Source organism: Molossus molossus, unplaced genomic scaffold, assembly GCF_014108415.1.
Source record: "Molossus molossus isolate mMolMol1 unplaced genomic scaffold, mMolMol1.p scaffold_m16_p_14, whole genome shotgun sequence".
Lineage (NCBI taxonomy): Eukaryota > Metazoa > Chordata > Mammalia > Chiroptera > Molossidae > Molossus > Molossus molossus.
Window position 1 is genome coordinate 79819358 of NW_023425349.1, and position 16503 is coordinate 79835860.

A 16503-nucleotide genomic window follows, 5' to 3' on the forward strand; every position below is an offset into this window, starting at 1 on the left:
CAGTTCATATCCTGGTACACTTGGGTCCTACCCCACAGCACACCATCCGTGTCAGATGTAGAACAAGTCACGTAGTCCTAACTCTTTTTCAACTTGTAAACCTGTCTCTTCAGCCAAAGTAAAGCACAGATTCTTTCTGTAGCAGATTTACCAAACAGTACACCAAGGCTTTGTGCTTGTAAGCACACCTCCAGCACACAGGACTCCTCCAAGGAGGAGCAAGAACAGAGTGTCAAACAGTACAAAGGCAACAGTAGTGCAAGGAGTAGTCGCCATAGTGATGCGAGCAAATCTGAAATGTTGCTTCTGCTTCAAATTCTTTATTTCATTCCATCCTCACAACAATTCCATTATGCAAAATGTTAGTTTATAGATGTGAACTAACTTATTTTAAGTAACTCATCCAAGATGTGGCAGAAAATGAGAGCTGGGTTGCCCGAATCTCACCATGTATGGTATTATGCTGCCCCTAACAATGATGAAAAACATATTTTGAAAAGTCAAACACATGTCAAAAAACAAACAAACAACCCTAAAACATATGGCACAACTAGTCAAAATATTTAAATGATCTCTTCATTTTCTCTCATTCTGCCTCAATGCCTGCGGAAAAGGTGGGAGTTGAGAGATGTAAAACTAATCACTAGATTGGGATCGGCAGAGAGGAGAAAACTGAGGTTGGATGAAAAGCAAGCAAACCAACCAACCAACCAAGATCAGGATACCCTGAAAAATGCAAAACTTAAACTGGAAAGCTGGAAGAGAGTCAAGGAGGACTGAGCATCTCCTTGTCCTCAGAAGACAGGGAGCAGTTGCCTGTCATCAGCGTCTGGTCAGCAAGTAAATGGATACCATGAGCAGCAAGGCTGAGCCTCGCCCACTCTAGTAGCCAACAAGGACAAGCTGAAGGTTAACTGACTGGAAAAACTCCCCCTAAGCAGTCAGTTGCGTTGCAAGCCTGACAGAGTGACTTGATAGGCAAATATGAGGAAACAAAAAGGAAAGAAAATTGGAGACCCTCAGAATTGCCCTGGGACACTAGGATCGCACCTATCAAAAGAAAAGCTGCAGAAATCATTCTAACTGACGTGAGTGGCTTCTCTCGAAGACTCTGTAACCAGGGCGGTTTTCCCTCTCCCAGTTTTAGAGCAGAGACTGAGTTTCTTGCTAGCCTGCCATGCAGAGACCTCAGCTACAATGTGTGTGGGTTAGTGCCAAACTTTAATCCTCCAAATTCATGGAGGTAGTGCTGGTTGCATGGACTTGGTCTGGACAATCTCTCTTTTCGTCTTCTAATTATGCTAATCTTTTAGAAAAGGCAAATAATAGCTTTTTTGGGGGGGAGGGGACTAACCAGTCCATTTCAAGGTCTCTATTAATATGGGATACATTAGAGAATCACAGTTAGTGGAAAGAGGGCCATTCTGACTTGTTCTATAACAGTTTACCACAATGTGTCCGAGTCACCTGTGGACAGATCTTGCTCACACAGGTTACATTGTAACATCTCCTTATGAACAGGACAGGGCAGGGAGTTCAACAGGCTTAGAGTCTCTACTGGGCCACAGGAGGAACAAAGAACAAGACAAGACCAGCCTAAACTTGGTGGTCGGCTTCCTTCTGAGTGCCTTGTGACCACTCTGGGAAGCTCTACTGCTTCCACCCTGCCCCCCCATGTTTACCAGCAAGGAAATGAAGGAAAAGGATTTTCAGCAAATGTGTTCTCTGGAAGCCACCTCTGTGATCACCAAGCTCTCTGAGGGCTCGACCCAGTTCACCAGGTCCCTCTCAGCAAGCCCTGATGCAGAATCGTACTTGAAGAGAGATTGAGGCCAGTGAGGAGAGCCATAACCTTATTAGTATGTTTTAATAAAACTGATTTTCAAGAAGTGAAAAGGTCTTTACACTCTAAAGTTTACAATGGGGCCCCTTCCCACTGTTTTCAAAGCAAACCTGTGTATTATATGCTCCTGGTGAGCTTCCAATCTGTGTTTCTAGATATATCCACTTCCAAACAGACAACTCCCTCCCATTCTCCACAGCCTCTGGCAATTCACCATCCCCATACCAAATCCAGTATTTTCTGGTCTATGTACTGTACTCGCAGTTTTCTTTAACATTTTTATTTATTTTATAAACTTGTAAAATCCAATCTTCTAAGACTACCTGACCCATGCACAGTCACCTAGCCTCAGCTTAATCTATTTTAATGGAACTTTCTCCGCACTTTATTATCATTGATGTCATATCTTCTCTGCATATGTTCATTTTCTCTACTAATACATGCGCATGGTGACATGTTTTTTCTTTGAATATTACACCTTTCTCCTCCCACCTGTCCTTCTCCAAAAATAGGTACTATTATTTAGGATACAGGTGTTTAACAATAATTTACTAACTTATGTTAAATGAATGTTCTTCATATATTATTTTTGTGACTTTTTCACTTATAAAACACTAACTTCTGAATTGACATATTCTAAAAGTTCAAAATCGTATTCAAAAGAAAAGTTTCATGCTGCTTAAGCTCACATTATCTAAGTTTGTTTGTTGTTTGTTTGCTTCTTTTTGACGCTCCCACAGATCTAGCTGAAAACCCACAGCACGTCTGGGACTCTCGGGAACGCGATGCTCCTGCACAGAGGCAGGTGACTTTCCTGCCGTTTACTTTACAGTGAACTCTCCTTCTCAAACCAGGAGGGGAGACTTCCTCCAAAACTACACCTTGTTGCTTCTTACAGACCTAACAGAATTATTGAACACAAAGAGTGTCTGGTCCTTTAGGCAATGAATTGGCATTTCCTTTTTATCTAGTAAGGCATGCTCCCGAAATTCTATGCAAAATGAAAGCAGCAGCTCCTCAGGCAGATTAAAGGCATCGTTTCGGAGGGAAGGAGGAAAAGAGGGGGGAGCAATAGCTGACCCTTTACTTACAAAGTCTGTGTGAGACAACAATCATGGTATGTTAGGGGCAAAGCTACTCTGTGAGAACACCAAATCTTAACACTGAAGCACCAGGGTCAGGGTATATATTAAATTTAGGGCCATTATGCGTATATGCATAACCAATAGACATAGGCAACAATGTGGTGAAGGCGGGGGGGTGGGCGGGAGTTGGGGAGGAGTCAGTGGAGGAACATCTGTAATACTTTCAACAATAAAAATAAAAGTTTTAAAATTCAAGGGGTGCCCTCGCCAGTTTGGCTCAGTAGTTAGAATGTCGGCCTGTAGTCCAGAGAGACCTGGGTTTGGTTCCAGCTAAGGGCACGTACCTCGGTTGCAGTTTGTCCCCGGCCCTGGTAGGGTCGTGAGGGTGGCAACCACTCGATGTGTCCCTTTCACGTCAATGTTTCTCTGTCTCTCTTCCTCCCACTCTATCTGAACAAAAAAATGGAAAAATGTCCTTGGGTGAGGATAAAAAAAATTAGGGAAATGTGTTAATTGCATATATAATAACAATATCATAAAACTCAAGATAAAAATTAGAATTAATATATTATCACCCAGCCGGTGTGGCTCAGTGGATTGAGCGTTGGCCTACGGACTGAGAGGCCCAGGTTCAATTCCTGGTCAGAACACATACCCAGGTTGTGAGCTCAGTCCCTGGTAGGAGGCATGCAGGAGGCAGCTAATTAATGTTTCTCTCTCACATTCATGTTTCTATCTCTCTCTCCCTTCCCCTCTCTCTAAGAAATCAATAAAAACATATTTTAAAAGAAGAATTTGTATATTACCTACAATTTATAATCAACCTCATAATTATTTAGATACTTAAGAATTTGATTCTTTAATAGAAAGATATTTATTAACCACTCTATGAGACTTGAATTAGCCAGGATATTGTTATGGACAAACTCCAAATCTCAGCGGCCTACCAAAACAAGTGTATTTTTTACCAAAGCTCCCCATTCCATGTGGAAATGCCACATGGGACTGCCTCTCACGTCTCCAACCAAAGGGAAGCTCTACAGTCTTGTGAGTAATCCCTGGGAGTAAGAAGCCTCCTAGTCATCTTGGCAAGGAAGGAAATTATGGACGCTCTCACAATAAACGCTTAGGCTTGGATATGACTCGCTCAACCACTTCCCCTCTGATCCTACTGATTATAACGGCCACACGGTCCAGCCCAACAGTAAGGAGATGAGTGATATTTCTCCAGTGTGCCGAGAACACTACACACCGCCATCAGAACGCACAAAAGTTCAGTCAATCCATCAACAGCCACCACCATTCTGCTTCTATGCTCTCTTTTTGTTGTTGTTTTTCCACAGTGAATCTTTCTTGCAAGTAAGTTTACAGGGAGAAAATGTGTGAAGAGCGGAGAAATCAATGCAAGAGTATCAACACAACACCAAAAAGAGGTAAAATACAAAGCATCTTAATCTCCACACTTTCACAATGTACATTAGAGCTCAAATTTGCCCAAAATACACTGTCTGGCACTGTTTTTTTGCTGAAATGTGTTCTGAAAGGTGGGTTCACCCCTTTGATTCATCACAGCACATAACATACCCATTTCTAAGAGCTTGGAATGTCACCTTTTGCAAAGTATCTCAGGAAAGACACTAAATACGGAAGTGACTTGAGTACTATTTTAAAATACTGTATTATAAAACAATATTATAACAAAAAATAATGGCAATCAATCCATGGAAATCAAAAGAGTTATGTCAATAAACACTGCCAACTACTCTATAAGTTTATCACTTTCTCATGCCAAACACTACATAGTATAAGTAACTTGAGTGTTTTGCTAAAAAAATTTGCATATAATGGTTCCTCTTTATAGCTGCATACTTTATCTACTTGTTAACCAGAAAAGATCTTTTCAGAGCATGTTCAAATTTTCACTTACAAAGATTATTTTTGAACAGATGAGCAGAAAAAGTATGTCAAATATATTTGCTTAAAACAAAAGAACAATTTGAACTAACTGGATTATCTGTGCAAAAATGCATGGGTCATCCAAATCTTTCCCCCAAAGCCCTTTTATGTTCCAAGAAAGCAAGCAAAAAAAAAAATTCATGTTTAATTAATGTGTGCTATATCTAGCATGTTTATTTTAGAATTCAACTTTGAAATAGATAGTGTAGCGTTATATTGCTGTTCCTGGTGAATAATTCAGTACAGGGTATTTATTTTCATTTTACCAGACAGTTACAGTATGATAAAAGTGAACTGGATTGATTGGGTATCAGGAGACCTAAATTTTGCCTCAAACTTATTCCTAAGTAGTAAATATGCTGAGTTTTTTCAAGCTTCGGTTTCTTCAGCTTTGGAGAAAAGGAAATGTTTTATATGTTCCCTTCTAACTCCAGCCTCCCTTGCCTTGGAGATTTTACATTCATAGCGAGGTTTACCAGCAGCCCACAGCCTTTCAGGAGGCAATCCTCTTCATTGCAGTACCGTGCGGTAATAACGAGTGCAACCGCGGGACACAGTAGTCTACCTGGATTTGACTCAGAGCTTTACTATTATTTGCTCTCTAGTTAGTAAATCAGAGATAGTAATGGCATCCAATTCATAAAATATTGGGGAGATCAAATGTGTTAATACTTGCAAATGCATCTAGAATGTGGAAATACAGCAAGCGTTCAATTATCAATAGCTGTAATTATCATTCAGCATTTTTTGCTATGTGGGAATACTATCACTTAATGGTGCTCCAACTTACTGAGTTACTATTAGGAGAAAGTTTGGGACAGGCTATAAACTCTGTTGATGAAGTTCTTAAGGTAATCTGGGGACCAAAAGATATGAATAATTAGAGGGTAGTACATCCCATTTTTACTAAGTAAGTACTAACCACAATGCCCAGTGAAAATAGACAAAGCTTTGAGAGGCAAGAAGTGAATTTAATATAAGGTATAAAAATAGGTATCAAAATAGAAAGCATATCTTTAGTTTCTAGCAAGTGGTGGAACAGATGTCCTCACTGATCCTTATGCTGAAGACAACTTAAATGTTAGATAAAATATCAAAACAAAATGAAATATTTTTAAAATGCATTAATGATCTGGCAAGAAATTTAAAAATAGTTATTTTAAGTAAGTGGGTTAAAATTCAATAAATATCAGGACAATAATATTTACATATTCTCAAAGTATCTTATTAATTACAAAGAAAAAAATAAGATTTCAAAGGCATCAGAGTAATCACAAAGAAAATGAGAGTACTATAATAGAGAAACCAGCAGTCACTGATTTAAGCAAATGATTAAATTAATAACATCAATAATGAGAGTGGTTGAGATTATGAGCTTTCTTGTATGATGCCATGAGAATGTTAGCTTTGGAGTATTCCTACCAAATTGTATAACTGGATCTAATCCCAAGGAAACATCAGACATTCAAGCTGAGAGACAATTTACTCTTCTAAAGTGCTAATGTCATGAGAGACAAAGACTAAGACTATCAGACACTCTGTACTTTCTGTTGCTATAAAAAAACAACAACATTGGAGCATTGAGGAAAACGTGAATAGCATCTATGGTGGTTTTAAGACATGTCCACAGATCCTGAATGCTCTTCTTAGGGTAATCCCTCTCTCCTCCAATGTTGGCTATACTGAGTGACTCATTTCTAACAAATAGAATGTGGTCGAAATAAAATGATGTCACTTCTAAGACAAAAGGCGTTGTGGCTCCTTCCTCATTCTCTTTCTTGGATGGTGCACTCTGAGGAAGTTAGACAATATATCATGATGACACCAAGCAACCCCCTCAATAGGTCCACATAGTGAGAAACCAAGGCCTTCAGCCAACAGCTATGTGAGTGTCTCTTCTTGGACATGGATCATCAAGCCCAGGGAAGCCTTTAAATGACTGCTCTTGGCTACAACCACATAGATACTCTGATCCAAACCCCAAACCACCCAACTCACTCACTCCTGACCTGCATAAACTATGAGTTAATAAGAGTTTAGTTTTATCTGTTTTTTTATTTCTTTAAATGTGCTATGATTGATACATAAAATTTACCATTTAAGCCATTTTAAGGGTACAGTTTGGTGGTATTAAGTGCATTCACATTCTAGTGCTTTAGTCAGCATCATCCTCTTCAGAACTCTTTTCACCCTGCAAAACTGAAGTTCTCATGCAGTATGCAATACTCCCCATTTCCCCATCCCAAGCCCCCAAAATTAACCATTTTATTTTTTGTCTCTATGAGTTTGACTATTCTAGGTACCTCAAAAAAGTGGAATCTTGCCTGGCTGGTGTGGCTCAGTGGTTGAGCGCTGACCCATGCACCAAGAGGTCACCAGTTTGATTTCTGGTCAGGGCACATGCCCAGGTTGTGGGCCAAATCCCCAGTTGGGGGGGGGGCATGCAGGAGGTGGCCAAATGATGTTCTCTCTCATCGATGTTTCTATCTCTCTCTCCCCCTCCCTTCCTCTCTCTCTAAAACAAATTTTTTAAAAAGTGGAACCTTACAGTATTTGTCCTTTTATGTCTGGTTTATTTCATTTAGCATATCATCTTTAAGATTCATCCATGTTGTAACATATATCAGAATTTCTTTCCATTTTAAAGATGAATAATATTCTATTCAATGCACAGACTACATTTTATTTATCCATTCATTGATCAGTGAACACTTGGTTTGCTTCTACTTTTGGCTATTCTGAACTTTAGTGCTATAAACACGAGTGTACACATAGCTCCTTGAGTCCTTGCTTTCAGTTATGTTAAGTGTCCTTTGATGCACAAAATATTTTAGTTTTATGTAGTCAGTTTATCTATTTTTTCTCTGTTAGCTATGCCTTTGGTGTCATATTGAAGAAAACATTGCTGAATCCATTTTTGTGAAGCTGTTATATTTTCTTCTGAGAGTTTTATAATTTTAGCTCTTATACTTAGGTCTTTGGTTCATTTGAGTTAATTTCTGCATGTGGTTTAAGATAAGAATTCTACTAGATACATTCTTTTGCATGAGGATGTCCAGTTTTCCAAAGACCATCAGTTGAAGACTGTCTTTTTGCCGTTAAATGGTTTTGTCCCTCTTTTCCAAAAGTATTTGACCATCTATACAGGTTTTTCTTTTTTCTTTCTTTTTTTTTTTTTTTTATTTTGAGCCCTTGATTCTAATCTATTGGTCTATATGTTTGTCTTGATATCAGTACCACACTTTGATTGCCGTAGATTTATAAGTTTTGAAATCAGAACACTGATTTTCAAATTTGCACTTTTTCAAGACTCTTTTGACTCTTTAGGATCCCTTCAGATTCTACATCTATTTTAGAATGTATTTTTCTATTTCTGTAAATATTCTAAAAATATTGTTAAGATTTTGATAGGGATTACACAGAAATTATAGGTTTATTTGGGTATACTGAAATCTAAATGATAATATCTTCCAATCCATGACCACTGAATGTCTTCTTATTTATTAGTTTCTTTTTGTAGCTTTCAGCATACTATCCTTTGCTTCCTTGATTAAGTTTAATACCAAAGATTTTATATTTTGATAACATTGTAAATTGAATTGTTTCTTAATTTACCTTTCTGTTTACTCATTGTCAGTGTATACAAATGTAACTTACTTTTCTCTGAAGATAATTTTCTAATATTGGTCTAATATTAGAATTTTCTAATATGTGATTTCTTCTTTGACTGGTTGGTTGGTTGTTTTATTAATTTTCTCATATTTGTGGGTTGTCCAGTTTTCCTCCTGCTATTGATATCTAGTTTCATTCTACTGTGGTTGAAAAAGGCAGTCTGAATAATTTTAGTATTTTAAATGTATTCTGGTTTGTTTTGTGACCTAATATATGGTCTATCCCAGATAATATTCAATGTGACAAATGTACATTCTGCTGTTGTTGGGTAGAGTGTTACATATGTTTCTGTTAGATTGAATTGGACTATAGTGTTGTTAAACTCCTGCGTCTCCTTATTGATTTTCTGTCTGGTTTTCTATCCATTATTGAAAGTGGGATGTTGATGTCTCCTACTATCTTTGTAGAGCTCTCATCGTTGCCTTCAATTCTGTTAATGTTTGCTTTCTATATTAAGGATTCAGAAGTTTGGTGTATTTATACGTATTATATCTTATTGGTGAACTGATCCTCTTATCATTATATTGTGTCCTTCTTTGACTCTTTTAACAACCTACTTACAATTTATTTTGTCTAATATATTTATTTTGTCTCCTCCATTTAGGTTACTATTTGAATGAATTATCTTTAACTTTCAACCTATGCATGTCTTTGGATATGAAGGGAGTCTCTTATAGACAATAGATAGTTCAATCCCATTTTTGTTATGTTTGTTCAAACCAATTTGCTAATGTGTATTGTGTTTTTTTGATTGGGGGATTTACTTCACATGTGTTTATTGCTTCAAACCACTATCTTTTGGAGTAATCACAGTAAGAGATAACTAACAGAATACCTGTAGATTAATTAATTAATAGCATATCAATGTAAATTTTCTGATTTTTATAATTATACTGTGGTTATGAATATGATATTTTTCTTTTTAGGAAAAATATACACAACCATTTCATAATTCAGATGCATCATGTCTCAAATTATTCTTAAATGTTTCAGAAAGAGAGATGACAATGCAAATGTGGTAAAATGTTAACAGCTGGGAAATCCGGATAAAGGTACATGAAAATCCTTGCTACTATTTTTGCCACTAAAATATGTATCTGAAATTATATCCCAACTTAAATTAAACAAACTCAGAGACCAAAAATTAAAGACATATTAGAAACCAAAATTTAAATAGAGTACTAAATGTAAATTTTACCTGATTGATTTCCAGAAGAAAAAGAGAGAAAGGCATAGAGGTAATTTGTAGTGAAATAATAACTGACAATTTTCCATAATTAATACAAATATCGATATAAAGAATAAGTAACCTAAAATAAAAAATAAATAAATACAATAACTACAAAGTATTAATACCTGGACATATTATAGTAAAACTGCAAGGTACCAAAGACAAAGAAATTGAATGTATTAAGTTGCTCATCTTTACAGAAAGCAATTAGCTTGACACGTGACTTCTAAATAACAACCATGTACACCAATAGCCCATATAGTAACAGATGAAATGAGATAAAGCAAAATAACCATAAATTTGGAATCATATTTAACAAGCTGTCTTTCAATAATAATAAAGAAATAAGGAAATTATATACAAACAAAACTGAGCCTTTGCTACCAATAGATAATTATACATGATATTCTAAATAGTTCTTCAGGTACAAGAAAGAGATCTCAGATGGAAGACTTCAGAGTCAAGAATAAAGGTAGGCAAACACAGTAAGCAATAGTCATATTTATTTACATAAAACAAAATGAAATTGTCACCTGGCTGGTGTGGCTCAGTGGACTTAGTGTTGTCCCATGGACTGAGAGGTCCTGGTTTGATTCCCGGTCAGGACACATGCCAGGGTTTCAGGCTGGATCCCCAGTAGGGGGCGTGCAGGAGGCAGCCCACCGATGTTCTCTTTCACATTGATGTTTCTATCTCTCTCTCCCTTCTTCTCTCTTTAAAAAAAGTCAATAAAAAATATTTAAAAAATAAATAAAATTTTCATTAAAATTAAAAATTGCAACAGAACTAAAACACATGAAAATTGTATACAAAATTAAAGAATGCTTACTGTAGTTAAGTTATTCCATGCTGTTATATTGCTTAGAAGAGGAGTGAAAACTGAACTTTACACTTTAATGAGTTTCTCTGTGGATGATACATTTCCAACATAATCATCAAAAACTAGAAAAGAGAATATTAATATTAAGCTAATGGAGGGAAAATAAATGAGAGTAAGTAGTCAATTCAAAATACTTAAGAAATAGGTAAAGAAACAGAAGAATTAGTAGGCAAAAATTTAAAATAATATTGAAGATGTAAAATATATATTAGCATTGTAATTAACATAAATATACTAAATACTTCAATTTAAATACAAAATTCAAAACAGTGGCTAGCTCTGGTAAGAGTAGGCAGTTATGATTCCATTTGTGTAAAATTTAATATTATATGTAAGCTATGTATCCCACACAAATATATATTGATGAAAATATGTGTCAAAATAATAATAAACAGCAAAAAATAATAACAACAATAAATAAAACTCAGGAGAGAGGTTATCTTCTGACAAGGAGAGATATTGGTTTGGGGAAGAATATGTGGGTTACTTCAGAATACATTAATGTTTTTCTCTATACAGGATGGTATATGTAATGTTATGTGCATTGTAATTTTATTTACATCACATGTATATTTTAAACATTTTTTTCATATCTCAAACTATTCAATAACACCAATTTTAAAAAGAGGTAGTTCAGAAATAAAAGATTCTGGATGAATGTAGAATGCATTGTATTGCTGTTCTGGGGCTCTGGTTGTCCTATCTAATGGAGAAGGAGAGATGTGTTTAATGGGGAAACCAGTGTGATTAGATAACAGTGCAAAAACTTAACCTAGGTCAGGCTTCGGCGACCTTTAAGCTCTAGTAGATAGTTAAGTGTAGTAGTTAGGTGTAGTAGATAGCAAAACTGCCCCAATTTCTCACTCCTCCCTGGAGTGCCTCCCTTTGTAGTGTTACTTTGCAGCTACTCTCATCAAGAGGTAGGATTGTTTGTCCCCTCTGGTATGGGGGCTGGCCTAGGGACCTGCTTTGGCCAACAGAATGCAGCCTAAGCAATGTTGGCCAGTTCAAAGCACTAGCCAAGAGAGTCTTGAACGCTTTGCCTTGAAACCCTGCCATTCACCATGTGATTCTGTCCAAACTAATCAACTGTATGATAAGAAACACATGGCCCAGTCACACCTGGTGCCTTAGTTAGAAAACTACAAAATAGGAGTGAGACCATTCTGGACTGGCCAGCCTGCCCCTCCCACTGCTGACCGTATACATGCACAAGTTCAGCGGAATCAGGGGAACCTAGGCTCATCTAAACCAGCCCTTGAGCCACAGACCTATGAGAAATAATCAAATAATTGTGTACGTTTGTGAGTTTGGGGATAGTTTGCAACTCATCAAAAAATGGTGTCATGTTAAAGCATATTAACATAATCAATATTAATCATAATTCTACAATTCTACAAACACTATTTATTTTCTTTTTCTTTTTTCTGAAAGCACTCATACAACATGTTTACCTGGCTGTAATTTTATAAGCCCATGAAACACTTAGTAGCCGTAAACATTTCTATTGTATAACAAACATCCCCATTTTAGAATATTTAAGACAACAATAAAATTCGAAACAACAGATTTTTAAATTACTTTTTGAAAAATTAAATGGAATAAAGTGTCTGGAGGGTAAAATAGGAAAACTCGAGGGAAAGTGCCCAGGTATGAAGCTGAGATGGGCAGCTGTCTCTCGTCTTAACCGACGCGCGTGGAGACCCCCTGCGCTGCGCAGCGCGGTGCACAGGAGAACGGGGAGGCAGAAGGTATTTTTAACAAAGTCATCAAGGTGCTCAGGAGGATAGCGTGTTTGCCGTGAACACGCAGCATAACTTAGTACTGCTCTGACACCACGCAGCGTAATGGAAATGGCACTTTCGGAATACTGATTCTCCCACAGGGAACCCAATGGTGAACTAGGAAAGGATCACAGGCTCTGACAGCCGACTGGTGAATTAAGTAGGTGTTGCACTTCTTGAGTGCTATGATAAATTACATGTGGAACACGTGTTCAGAGCCATAAAAAGATTTTAAGGCTCCTATGTGTCACGCAGCCGGTGGGCCAGATGTAATCAGAATCCAGAGGAAGACCCGAGGCAGACAGGTTTACTAGAGACATGCTGAGATTATTGTTTATTGCTCTCAAAGTTTTCTTATTATAGACTTCCTATTTATAAACATTTTACCCATCTCTAAAGTCATTCCTCTTTCATTTATCCATCAAGTGATAGGAGATTTTGAAGACGGAGCATAAAGAGGACTATTTTCCACTCTGCAATGGCCCTGTCCCCATCACTGCAGCCTATGGTCTCTCAAGAAATGTTGTTTTGTTGTAGCCCTTTGTTGCTAAGTACAACTTGTTAGGTAATGGATGTATCAGCTGTGTGACCTTGTGCATGTTATTTAGTCTCCTCAGCCCTCAGTGTCAGAATGGAGAGAGTGATGACATTCATGTCAAAGGGCTGTTGTGGGGATCAATGACGAAAACAGTGTGAAGTTCTAAATGTAGTGCCTGGCGCATGGGGAGTGTTACAAAAGCTGTTGCGTGAATATTGATACAAAAATGAGGTTCTCCTACTGCCTCTGAGCTCCATCACCATTTCCATTTTTGATCGCCCGGTGTACAAAGATTTCGATTTTAAACCATTCTGAGTGAAAATGGGTCTTTCCTCAGAAAATACAGCTTTCACAGGGTGGAAGTACACAAATACCAACAGTTTCCCATCTTGAGGATAGGAACGTGAAGCTTCACAGATGTATGGTATTTTCCCATTATCTCTGTAACTGAGAGGATAAGGAGATAAATAGAAGACAGGAATTATATCTGTCAGAAAAAAAAAAGGGCACTTAGATTCATTTCAAGCCTCTTTTCTGGTAACAACCAGAGTGAACTGGAGCAAGTCGAGGTGCAGCTGTAGTTTGAGAAGCTCCCCCATACCCTGTGGGAAGGGCACACAGCAAATGCAACCCCGATTCCATGTTATGCAACTCTGACTGGAATCCATGCACCAGGAAGGACCATAAAGAGAATGCAAATCAACACTGAAATAAGCTCCTCCCCCTCGATTATCCAAAATATTTATTACTAATAATGTAACGTCTTCTAGTAAAACTTTGATCACTGAAAGTACATACAAGCATAAAAACACATAAAACATTTTATTTATTTATTTATTTATTTATTTAATCCTCACTCGAGGACACTTTTCCATATTTTGTTCAGATAGAGTGGGAGGGAGGGGGAGAGAGAGAGAGAGAGAGAGAGAGAGAGAGAAACATCAACGTGAAAGGGACACATCGAGTGGCTGCCACCCGCATGACCCAACCAGGGCCGGGGACAAACCACAACCTAGGTATGTGCCCTTAGCGGGAACGGAACCCGGGTCTCTCTGGACCACAGGCCGACGCTTTAACTGCTGAGCCAAACCATCCAGGGCTATAATATTTTTTAAAGTTATTTTTCATTTTAGTTCCCTTCCCTCCCTCTGCTATGCACTGAAGATAACTCTGAGTCATCACATGGCCATATTCTGTTTATTTGTACACATATGAGTAATAAGTGAACATAATAGGTGCTCAATGCATGTGTGCTTTGGTAGGCCAAGAATTGTGGTGGAAAAAAAGAGCTGCTTCTCGGGACCTTTTTTATTGACAATAGCTAACATTTACCAACAATGTGTGTAAATATATTAGGTGATCATCTTGTTTAATCTTTCAAATAGCACTATCACATGAGCACTGCCAATAAAAATAAGGTGGTAACCTAAGCCAATCTACCCTTGATTCAATAAAAGAGTTGGGTGCACGCTTAGCCCCACCCCAGGGCCATTTTGCTTCACTACATCCACGTCATTAGATTCCTTTTACTCGCCAGACGTTCTCACCAGAAGCACAAATTAGGTCTGAGCTTCCAGGCACCCTACACACACATGCAAATAAATCAAATGCATGATTCGGTGGATCATATGTTAAAAATAAACAAGTTGCCCGGAGAAGCTCTGCTAGTCGGAGTGCTGAGCCGGGGGGAAGTAGCCCCACGGTCTCCTCAGTGGAGGAACCTGACGAGGAGTGCAGAGAACACTGTGAACACCATCACGACAGCAAACGCAAGCACGCGTCCCTAGCGTCTGACACAAATTAGTGTAAGTCGATAGCATTGATTCAAGCTGTGGTTGAGTGAAAACACGTCTACAGAGTAAATACAAAGATCGTAGTAGTCTTGTTGAATCCATTGATAAAACGGAAGCTACACAGGTGAATGACGAGACTTCCTATCTTTCAGGCAGTTCTCCCTCGATAGTACATCTTGCCTCTCCTTAGCTGATTAATCTGGCTGGCAGAAAGTATGATGTATATATATGTGAGTAACAGACCACAGAGATTTGGTGTTACTAAGTAAGGACATATCTGTAGGTTTAAAAGCATGCATAGCCCTGGCCGGTTTGGCTCAGTGGATAAAGCATCAGCCTGTGGACCAATGAGTCACAGGTTTGATTCCAGTCAAGGGCATGTACCTCGGTGGAAGTTTGTCCCCAGCCCAGGTCGGGGTCATGTGGGAGGCAACCAATTGATGTGTCCCTCACGTCGATGTTTCTCTCTCTCTCACTTTCTCTCCTTCTCTCCCACTCTATCTGAAGATACATAGAAAAATATCCTCAGGTGAGGATTTAAAATAAATAAAAATAAAAGCATGCAGAATTTGGGCACCTTCTCAAAAGCTGAGATGCCTGACCAGAACACTTACCCATGCAAAGGGGTACAAAAAAGAATATCTTATAGCTAGTGTATGGGCTTTCCTCAGGAAAAAAACTCTGCTTTTATTCAATACATGAACAGACCATGAACAGAAGTCTAGTTGAAAGGACAACCTCTTATCCTAGTCATAATACTGAACCATTAAAAATAATACCCATAAAATATTTAACTTTATGCTGTAAAATAAACTCCTAGGTAACTAAATTAATTGTTGGGCTCTCATTCAAGGTCAGTGAAATGGCAAAGCATAGAGCTCATAATAGTCGAATTTAAGTCATTTTCTTTTACTATCACTAGCACGAGAGCCTCAATGACAACATATTGTGAGCAGCAGTTTTATCACCCTCTTCCACAGACCAGTAAACTCAACCCCAGAGACTCATGTAAGTTGCCAGAGGGATAGAGGCAGTGAGTGGGGACCCACTGCAGGAATGCTGACGCGGGGCCTGGTGTTGCAACCCTACACCTTCTGCCTCATTATTGGCAACTTAAATCAGACAGATAAAACTGCAGAGGTTTTGGAGCCAGGAAGAATCTTGGGGTCAGATGCGAACCAACATCTCTTCAAACACTGACTGATGCATGAATCCCTGGTGAGAGTAGATGGCCAGCCAGGCACAGCTAGTGACCTCTTTAGAGGCAGGACTCAACTATTTTTTTTTGTCCTCACTCAAGGATATTTTTGCATTTATCTTCAGACAGAGCAGGAGGGAGAGAGGGGGATAGAGAGAGAGAGAGAAAGAGAGAGAGAGAGAGAGAGAGAGAGAGAGAGAGAGAGAGAGAGAGAGAGAAACATCAATGTGAGAGAGATACATCGACTGGCTGCCACCCACATGATCCTAACCATGTCCAGGGACAAACTGTAACTGAGGTATGTGCCCTTAGCGGGAACCGAACCCGGGACTCTCTGGTTCGCAGGCCGATGCTCTAACCGCTGAGCCAAACTGGCCAGGGCAGCAGCTCATACTATTAAGAGAGAAATTCTAATTTTTACATTTTTTGTGTGTTTTTTTTTTTTGTTGTTGTTGTTTATTAAACCCATATAGTATTATTTTTAAAATGTTTCCCATACTGGTTCACATTACATCCAAATGCC